Here is an 11,374-nt window from a genome sequence, read left to right as displayed (position 1 = left end):
AAAGTCCAGGTCCCTGCCCAGCATCCACATGTCCATCACATGATCCAATCAAAGCACCATCCTATCTGGATATGCTTCCCAGTCACATCCCTCCAGGTGCAGGGCAAGATGTCCTTGACTCTCTGAGAATGTTATTAAGACTATATATCTCCCCTGCTCCATACAATTCCTCCTCCCAGTTTCCCCCAGTATTAAATGTGGCAGGCCTGAAGGCCCAAGGCAAAAGATGGCTTCCAGGCCTGACAGTGTCACTGCTCTGTCCATACACCACCCCAGCACAAGGTCTTAGTGTCCCGGTTGTCCCAGCTTGTGACTGACCAAAAATGGCCGTCGTCCCTGCTGCTGTTCAAGAGAGCTTTCTTTGAATCAACGAGGAAATTGCGGTTTCTGCATGATCGACAAAGTGCCTCTCCTTTTTTCACTACCCCTCCAGGTCGGCTTAACCCCGTAGGGTCTCCTAGCAAGCAGTTGCTGGCTGCATTTCATGGAGCCCAGGGGAGCTCTGCTATTTTCCAGCCATTCTAGTCCCACTTTTCAAAGGGGGTATTTTAGGGAAGATTTTATGACAAAAGTTAGAAAATTCTTACCGAGATCAAGCACACTGTTACAGGATCTTTTCTTTCTTCTCTTTTGTTTCAACTGTCACAACTTCAGTTCAGCCATAATGGCTGTCTTCTCCGCTGATTAAGGGGCTTTCTTTGGGTCAAACAGGAAGAGTGCACTCTCCTTGAGACCACCGAAACATCCCCTCTATCTTCATCACCCCTACAGGGTGACTTTCCGTCCCGTAGAGCCTTCTGGCTTGAAGAAATTGGTGGGACTACACGGAGCTCCACTCGTCTGCACCGCTTCACCACAATGTCAGCTGCCTTCTTCTGCAATCTAAATCTTCTGAGGGCAAACAGTACAATTTGGATGAACCACCCTGTTGTGACCAAGGCCCAAGTAGTGATTACCAAACAATTCAGTCTTGAATAAGATTATTTTATTAAAACAGCTGAGAATTAATTCATTCTCAGCTTAGTCCAAAACAAATTCTTCATAACCAGTCCGTCGGCCTTATCACCAACCTTTGATGTCTTTGGCAACCTGCCAAAGGCTTTTCTTGGCAAACCCCCCACAAAGTTCAAGAGACACTGACAAGAAGCACTGGAATCAATGATGCTTTTCTACAAAGAACCCAACAGCTCGTTGCTGCTCTTTTAAGCCTTATGGGTGTGGCTAATCATCTTCTGGCCATACTCCTGAGTCGTCCTTTTTGCTTCAGCTGCTCTTGCCTTCTGGCAGCTCTTCACATGCATGCACTAGGAACAGGCTCCTCCTGTTCCTCTGCCTCTCTGCTGTCTGCCTCTGGAAGCTCCGGAGTCCGCGCATCGCTCCCAGATGGCCCTGGCCCCATCTCTGCCTCCAATGCAGAGCCCTCGTCCAGGCCTTCTCAACTCCAGGACTGGTCCATTGTCCTCCCCAGCCTCCTCACTGTCTGAATTCACTGCCAGATCCGCAGGCTGCTGGCGGACCACAACACACCCTAGGCTTCTCATGGGTCTGGATAGTGCATGCATCCATCCTAAAGAAGTCCTCCCTAGATTTGTTCATATTTAAATAAGACTGTCCAATCTCCAATCATTCCTGGAAAATTGTTGAGAAGGTAATGGGAATTCAAATACAGAATGCACTAGAAGAAATAGATTATCTTTGTCTTCCAGTCAACATCCAGGCCTGGGTCTGAAACAGAAATGGCATTGATTGCAGTGGGGGTTGACCTTTGTCAGAACCTAGACAGAGGTAGTGTACATCTTACGGACCTTGTCAACTCTGAAATGAACCTGGCTGAAGCCATCTTGTGCTGCCCCATAGTTGCCACAAAGCCTGAGAGAGGGAAGGGAGGGGGGACGTAGATAGCCTGGCTACAGTCAAAACAAAAAGTTTTCCTGTGAGAACCAAGGTCATTGAAACAGGTGGCTGTTGAAGGAGGAGAGGAGCCTGCCATCCATCTTCATTAGACAATGTAACTGGTGACACTTGGGAGGAGGAATTTTTGCTCTTTTAATTAGGTGAAAACTGCAGGATCTGTTAGAGTTGGTTTTCATCGGCTGTGCCGATATGGTCCAATAAACCTGTTCTTTGAAGAATCTAGCTGTCTCGGAGTCCTGCTTTCAATGGGTGCATTACTCGGAATGCTGACATTCCTACTAAACCTCTCCGCAGCTTTTGATACCATTAAGTATAATATTGATTGCTATATATTCCTCACTTCTTGTGAGATGAATGGCCATATAAAATAATTGTGAATAATAAATAAATAATCTACTGGATTGCCTGTGGGGGTTGAGAGTTGAAGACACTATTTTATAGTCATTTTTCTCCTTTCTTAGTAGTCAGGGGTGCTGACTTGGTAAGAAAGGTCATCTGTATACTGTAGTTTTTAATAAGTGGGGTGTTCTATCCTTTAGCATCTACATTCCAAGATGGCACCACCGAAGGCTGTCTCGGTGAAATGTTCTCTAACTGTTTATTTTTAATTATTCTCTGTGATTCACTACGGATTTCTTACTCACGAGACCATCTGCTAAAAATTAAGCAACGTTTCTTTAAGGAGCAGCTTTCTGTGATCTCATACACTCACACACACCCCGTCTTTACAAATGCGGAGGAAATTCTAACACAGGAAGAAACAATTTCCCCAAAGCCATGGATTACCAAAAAAACCAAATGGAGGAAGTGAAGAAAGGGTAAAAGGGTGGGAATTTTAAACAAATTAAGGAATAGGAGAAATAAAACTCCTCTACCTTCAATTTTCCTAACCAACGTATGTTCACTTGCTAATAAGGTGGATAAAATATTCCTTTTAAACAGATACAATTCTGACTTTTACAATTCAGCAGCCCTATGCTTTTCTGAAATCTGGTTAAATGAATCAATTGAAGATAGCAGCCTGCATATCCTAGGGTTTCAGATTCAACGATCAGACAGAATTGCAGAAAATGGTACAATGGTAAAAAGAAGGGAGGTAAAAAGAAGGGAGGAGGCTTATGCTTATATATCAACAACAGCTGGTCTCAGGATATAACTATAATATATAAATTCTGTGAAGAAAACCTAGAGACATTAATTATCAACTGCAAACCATACTATTCGCCTCGTGAATTTTCCTCATTTCTTCTAATTGTTGTTTATGTCCCATCACAAGCCTGTGTAAACAAGACATTTCAAACTCTAGCTGACCAAATTATGGAGGCTGAAGCCAAATACCCCGATTCACTGGGCATTATTTCGAGAGATCTAAACAAGGCAAACATAAGGAAGGAGCTACCAAAATACTTTCAGCATGTAAGTATTGCCACTAGAGGCAAGAATACTTTAGACCATTGCTACACAACACTAAAAGATGCTTATCGGTCCTTACCATGAACAGCCAGATGAACTGACACCGGGTGGTCTTCAGACCGAAGCTGTCCTGTAGGGACAGTGAAGAAAGAGAGGCAGCTCGGTGTCTAAAGAGGGACAGGCAAGTCCCTTGGATAGCCCGAGAAACTCTCTCTGAGCTGGTGATGGGGGGCGGCGATCAGAGTGAATTGCCATGAAGCTTGAGCCTCTGGAGCAAGCGATGTGCAGGAGGGAAAATTTGGACAGAGTGCTGGTGTTGGGTGAGTGATTAGCTAACCTACAGACAATAAAAAGAAAATTCTAAATATTTTTAACTATTAAACTAAAATTACCCAGGCATAGAAATTGCGGCTAAATAGTGGCGGGGGGAGATGGCGGATGGAAAGAGAAAGTGAGAATGACAAGCGCGCCATAGAAGAACCCGAATAAAGAATTAAAAGTGATTGACAAATGTAAATGTAAATCTGGAACTTGGATTCAATTTGAATTGGATTATAAACTGATTGGTAATATATAAAGGTGAAAGAAGATGTGAAAACTGGCTTTTTTTCTCTTTTATGACTCGGTAAATACGAATGTGGATTACAAATAAAATGGCAATTTGTTAATTAGTCGAGTGGAACTGTGGATTATAGAGAGACATGTGCAGGAAAAGGAAGAGCATGACATGGAATTGTTTACTTTGAGAAAATCTTTGAAGAAATGAGAGGGGAAAAAATAAAACCTTGAACTTTTAAAAAGATAACTGGCGAGAACTAAAGATACGTTTTGCCTACAAGAGGATAGACTTTGATGATTATAAAAGAGGGACCTTAATGCGACTTAAAACTGGAATAATTCAACCCAGAAAGAATAAAATGGAACAGGAACTTAATGAACTGATAATGACGATGTGTTTGGAAATAAAGGAAATGATTATAAATTTGCATGGAAAATCAAAATCTGAGGAGGCAAAGACAGAGCTAGAATGCACTGAAGATGAAAAGGAAATGACTAATGAGAAACAAGAAAGAGAGGTGGATAATGAAGACAACGACAAAGAGACTGATTATGGAAAATTAAACAATTGTAATATTAAGTATGGAAAAAAAAAAGAAACAAAGAAGGAAAAAAGGTTGGAACAGGAAAAATATAAAAAACTTAAATGATTACACTGAGATTTACAGTGGAAAGTGTCAGATCCCTAAAAGTGATACTGCCATTCAAGTGGAGGAAGGGGGGACTTGGATCCAATTTACTAGCATGGCCTGTATCATCAGATATTTTACAACCTATATCCTGGCACCAAGGAAGCCTGAGATTCCCTTTACCTGCAGGAATTTTTATGATAGCCATGTGGGTTGTCTCATTTTAAAGGATAGTGGTGGGAATGCATGTTTGTTCGGGTTCTCAAAGGAAATAGTAAAGAAAACATCTTCATACTTGTGTATTGGCTGAAATCTGCATTCTGACTTAAAGGGAGGGGTCTCTACCACTTTAATCCTACTGCTTTACCTAAGGGCATTCAGATTGTGCTTTAGCTGGATGGTTTTCACTTCTGCTTAATAAAAGAATCCTTTTGAACAACTAGGTTTCAAGAGTTCGTACTTTCTTAAGTTGGAAGGAGAGGTGATCCTTACAGAAAGCACAATCTGCAAAACGGTCAACCCAGAGAAGCAATCTTTGCTCTACTGAGGGGACCTTGCAAACCATGTCTGAACAACGCAGAGAGCTGGGAGAAACTGATTGCTGGGGAGAGACAGCAACCGCCACCCAGTCGGATGTCTGTCTCGTGCAACCCATTGGAGAGGATGAGGTAACCCTGGGGAATCTGGAAAAACCCCGCTGGTCAATTGGCATTGGGAAGAAAGATGGCTGGGATGAGAGAGCCAGAGGAGTCACCCTCAACCATGGCAACCGAAAACCGGGGTGGAAACTGGAACTAGAAGCCCTTACTAACCAGGGGGGACTGACCGAAGCACCCCTGAGGGAGGACTATCTGAAGAGGCATATAACCCAATTGGTGATGGAGACTTTGGAAAATCTTAACATCCGAAGGGAGCCAGGACAACAACCAAAGAGCACTGAAAGGGCAGCAGTCGTGGATGATGCCAGGGGAGGCAGCCCCTCCTGGAGCCCGCCTATCGAACAGATGGTGCAGCAGCAGCGGGAGAAGACCCAGCAAACCCTCCCCCCCAGGCAGCATGCACACCGGCACCCATTCCCAACCAACCCTGGACTCCTCAACTGGAAAGAGAAACTCCCCCCCTTGGGGTGAAGTTTGATGGGAATCCGCAACAATTAGGATTCTTTGTGGCACATGTGCTCACCTACATGCAAGAGTATGGGCGTTATTTCCAAACCCAAGGCTCCTGAGTGGGAGTTGTGACCCTAGCCCTAGAGGGTGCCGCAGCCAGATGGATGGTGACCCTACATAACGCCAATGCACCAGAACTGCAGAATTTCGACCGTTTCATGATGGCCCTGCGACGTCGGTTCGAGGATCCACTGGCAGATCACAAAGCACGCGAGCGCATTAAGGTGGTGAGGCAGGGGCGATGGCCAGTAGCAGAGTATACTGAAGAATTCCGGGACCTCGCGTGTCGTGTGCACTGGCCGGAAGATATTTTGGTGAGCTGTTTCAAGGACGGACTGAGTGATGATCTATACAATGCCTGCGTGGCCCGAGGGGCACCGAATTACCTACATGAATGGTATGTCACCGCCGAAGAAGCTGAGATAGATATGGCCAGAAACCAGTATCAAGCGGGGTGAGCATGGAAGAAATCCTCACCCCAATGGAAGCAGGAGCCCCACAAACCACAAAGGGCATTCTCCCGAGATCTTCAGCTTGTTTTAAGTGTGGAAAAGAAGGGCACCGAGCTGCAGAGTGTCGTTCGCAAACACCCACCCGGAACCACCCACTGGGGTAGGGTCCTGAAAAACTGGGTTGGCGTGGGAAGGAGACTGCTCTGAGGAGCAGGGAGACCGTAGAAGTCCCATCCCCTCCCGTCTTTGGGGAAGAAACCCTGGCATCTGAACAGGAGGAATCACACTCGTTCGGAAGCAATCCAGATGATGAGCCACTGGTAAGCAAACCAATTAAACCGCTTACCCTCCTCTTAAGACTATTTATCCCAAACCAGGACAGGGAGATAAGTATCCCCACCCTAGTGGATTCAGGGTGCATCAGTTGTTTGATCAGCCCAACCTTAGTAGGGAAGTTAGGGATTAACGTAAGAAACCTGAAAACACCCATTGCTTTCTGCCAACTAGATGGGTCAATAGCAGGAGGGGAGCCAGCTTCTCTGGCCACTGTGCCTCTACACATAGGCATTGGAAGCCACAAGGAAAGGCTTACATTTATAGTGGCACCTGGCATGGAATGGCCGTTGGTTCTGGGCCTTGCGTGGCTAAAAAGATGGAACCCACAAGTCAATTGGAAACAAGGCATCATAAAATTTCAGAGGAAGGTGACTTTTGCTGAGTATCCACATAAAGGACTTGAGGGGACATAGAATCGAGAAACAGCCATGCCTGGTCATGCCACACCAATTGAGGGCATACCCATAGAATATATGGATTTAGCTGAGGTTTTTAGCGAAAAAGCCTCAGATGAGCTCCCCCCCACACCACTGACTGTGCAATAGAAATCTTACCTGGCGTGAAACTCCCTAAACCCAAGATGTACAGCATGTCACTGAGGGAGTTGGAAGAGCTGAGAACATTCATTGAGAAAAACCTAGCAAGGATTTCATCGAGCCAGCCCAACCAAAAATTGCAGCTCCAGTGTTGTTTAGAGAGAGAAAAGATGGCTCAAAATGCCTATGTGTTGACTTTCGAAACCTGAATACTATCAGTGTGCAGAACATGTATCCTCTCCCCCTTATGAAAGATATGTTAGCACACCTTGCTAAAGGGAAATTTTTTTCAAAGCTGGACTTAAGGGAGGCTTAATACCGTGTCAGAATTAAGGAAGGGGATGAGTGGAAAATGGCATTTAACACCCCCCTCAGCTGCTACCAATTCAAGGTGCTCCCCTTTGGGTTGCAAGGAGCTCCTGCAGTGTTTATGCAGTTAATAAATGAAGTGCTGCATTAGCATTTATATAAGGGGGTTCTGGTCTATTTGGACGACATTTTAATCTATACCGAGACCAAAGCAGAACATGTAAAACTAGTCAGGGCAGTTTTAAACAAACTCCGCGCGGCCAAACTTTATGCCAAACTTTCCAAATGTGAATTCCATCAAGAGAAGTTTGTCTATTTGGGATACCGCATTTCACACCAGGGGGTTGAGATGGATCCTCTAAAAGTGCAGGCTGTACTTGATTGGGACCCTCCACGCACACGTAAACAGTTACAGAGCTTCCTGGGGTTTGCCAACTTTTACCACCAGTTTATCCCTGCGTTTGCTCAGATTGCCCTCCTCATCACCAAGCTCTTAAAAACAAAGGGGAGGACAATCCTAAACCAAAGCAACCATTGAATTGGACTATGGAATGCCAGGCAGCATTTGAAAAACTTAAACGGCTGTTCTCGGCAGAACCAATTCTACAACACCCGGACATGGAGAAACCATTTGTCATACAAGCAGATGCCAGCAATGTGGCAATAGGAGCGGTCCTGCTTCAGAAGAATGAACAAGACCAACTACAACCCTGCGCTTACACATCCAAAAAGTTGAATGAGACTGAGCAAAGGTGGGCTAATTGGGAGAAAGAGGCGTATGCAGTTCGTTGGGCATTGTTAACCTGGCGGCACTTCCTAGAAGGCAGTAAGACCCCTTTTGAAGTCTGGACTGATCATAAAAATCTAGAAGCCCTAAAAACCCCAAGGAAACTCTCCCCAAAACAAGTACGATAGGCTCAGTACTTTAAATGGTTTGATTTTACTCTAAAATACCTCCCGGGGGGGGAACTTTCTGGCAGATGCGCTATCCAGAAAACCACAATACATTAGTGCAAAGTCAGACGTAATCAAACCTATAGTACAAAACAACTAGTCGCTAAAGTAGTCACCAGATCCCAGGAAAAACAAGAAACAGTGACCGACAATGACATCACCCAAAATTTTAAACAAGCATTGGCCACTGATGAATGGTTTTTGAACAACAAATCCAGCTGTCTGATGAAAGAAGACTTGGCTTGGCTGGAGTGGGGGGGGAAGTTGTATGTCCCTGCAAGCCAAAGACTATGCTTAATGGTACGGTGCCATGACTCCAAATTAGCTGGACATTTTGGGTTTGTGAAAACTTTACACCTGATTAAAAGACAATTTTGGTGGCCATCACTAAAAAAGGACATAGAAAGCTATGTAGCTAGCTGCCCCATTTGTGCAGCAGCAAAAAGACGCCAGGGGAAATCCCCAGGTCTATTGCAGAAGGTAGCTGAACCTTCAGCGCCTTGGAGAGAGATCGCTATGGATTTCATCGTGGAATTGCCAAACAGTGAGGGAAATACTGTTATTTGGGTTGTGACAGACCTATTTTCAAAACAGGCACATTTTATACCCTGCCAAAAGATCCCAACTGCTAAAAGTTTAGCCAAATTATTCCTAATACACATTTATCGACTTCATGGTGCTCCACAAAGGATCATCTCCGACAGAGGGGCTCAATTCACCTCCAACTTTTGGAGGGCGTTTTTGGGCTTACATGGTACTGGCCAGGGGTTGAGCACATCTTTTCATCCTTGTACTAATGGTAATTCTGAAATTTTGAACTCGGTACTAGAACAATATTTAAGATGTTTCATTAATTTTCAACAGGATAACTGGACCGAACTTTTGCCTTTTGCTGAAGTTGCGTTTAATAATGCTGTACATTCAAGCACTGGTTTTACCCCTTTTAGAGTAGCAACAGGCCAGGATTTTAGCCCCATGCCTGAACTACCCACAGAAGAACCCACCATCCCCTCACTTAAGGAGTGGATGGATAATTTGCAAAACACGTGGCCAGTGGTTAGATTAGCCTTACAGGAAGCTAGAGAAGCTTTTAAGATTCAAGATGACAAGAAAAGGATGGAACCCAAACCTTTTCATATTGGAGACAGAGTATACTTATCTACAAAATTCTTGAAATCATTACAACCATCAAAGAAACTAGGGCCAAAGTTAATTGGACCTTTCCCCATCACTAGAATCATCAATCCAGTAGCAGTTGAACTACTTCTTCCAAAGACACTCAGGCAGATCCACCCAGTATTCCATATCAGTTTACTCAAACGAGAAGTAATCTCATCCCTCAGACCACCTGCATCTACACCACCTGTTCCCATCATGATTGAAGGTGAACAACACTTTGAAATCAAGGAGATCCTTGATTCTAGGATCCACAGAGGGAAAGTCCAATACTTAGTTGCTTGGAAACATTTACTATCAGCACACAATGAATGGGTCGCTAAACACCACGTTAGGGCTCCAATCTTACTGAGAAAATTTCACTCCCAATACCCTAACAAACCTTGTTGATCTACTATCTTGAAATCTTGTGTATATTTGTTTTTGTTTTTTTACAGGTGGACCCCTTTGTTTTCTAAGGAGGGTAGCATGTCAGATCCCTAAAAGTGATAATGCCATTCAAGCGGAGGAAGTGGGGACTTGGATGCGATTTACTAGCATGGCCTGTGTCATCAGATATTTTACAACCTATATCCTGGCACCAAGGAAGCCTGAGATTCCCTTTACCTGCAGGAATTTTTATGATAGCCATGTGGGTTGTCTCACTTTAAAGGGTAGTGGTGGGAATGCATGTTTGTTCGGGTTCTCAAAGGAAATAGTAAAGAAAACATCTTCACACTTGTGTATTGGCTGAAATCTGCATTCTGACTTAAAGGGAGGGGTCTCTACCACTTTAATCCTACTGCTTTACCTAAGGGCATTCAGATTGTGCTTTAGCTGGATGGTTTTCACTTCTGCTTAATAAAAGAATCCTTTTGAACAACTACGTTTCAAGAGTTCGTACTTTCTTAAGTTGGAAGGAGAGGCGATCCTTACAGAAAGATAAGAAAGAGGGAAAAGAGATGGAAAATAATAAGAAATAGAGGACAAAATAAAAGATTTTATGATTTTAAAATACAAAATAAGTATATTGAGATTAACAATGAAAAGACACAAAAAAGGAAAGAGAAAGGAGAAACAATGGGAAATATAGGGCAGAATAGGAGAGTGCGGAATTTTAAAATACAAAAGAAAAGAAGAAGAAGGGAAAACAAAAGGCAAAGAAGGAAAAGAGGGTGGAGGAGAAGAAAAAATATTAAAAACATAAATGATTACACTGGGATTTACAGTGGAAATATAAAAAAGAGGGAAAAGGGATGGGAAATAAAGGGCAAAGATTTCACGATTTTAAGATACAAAATATTAATAATGAAAAGATACAAAAAGGAAAAGTAGAAACAAAGGGAAAACTGTAATAAATGTCACATGCTCAATAATATTGGAGGTTTATAGAATGATAAGTTTTAACAATATGAATAAATCAGTTGGGGAAATGTAATATTTGGAATATTTCAAACTATATATTTGAAACATAATTAAAAAGAGAAAAGAAGACAAATTAAGAATATTTTAAGAACTAATCGGATTGGGTAAAATGAGAAAGGATTAAGATGCGCTTTATAAATATATATTTGAATAAGTGGAAATATATTGTTAAGATGTTTTGAGAAATATATTTAATGATTGAAATTGAATGTAAAACTGAATGAAATTGAAATGATAAAAATGATTTAAATGTTATACTTGCAAGAAGTAAAGCAGAAAAAATATATTGGTAAAAGTAAAAAAGATAAGAAATTAGAAATTTGTTTGAGTAAAGATTTGAAGGAAAAAAGAGAACAAGATGAAATATATTGTTAATAATTAAAAAGATGAGGGATCGGGGTTGCCTGAATTCCACAATGGAAAACATTAAATGGAAAATGAATACAGCAATAGAGAGAGATGAAGGAATTGGAAGGGAGGAGGAAGGAGAGAGAGGGATGGAAGAGTAGGGAGGAAGGAAGGGA

Source organism: Pituophis catenifer, unplaced genomic scaffold, assembly GCF_029215685.1.
Source record: "Pituophis catenifer annectens isolate HBS135680 unplaced genomic scaffold, rPitCat1.0.hap2 SCAF_3, whole genome shotgun sequence".
Taxonomy (NCBI): domain Eukaryota; kingdom Metazoa; phylum Chordata; class Lepidosauria; order Squamata; family Colubridae; genus Pituophis; species Pituophis catenifer.
The sequence above is the reverse complement of the archived record's forward strand: the minus strand, read 5'-3'. Positions refer to the sequence as shown.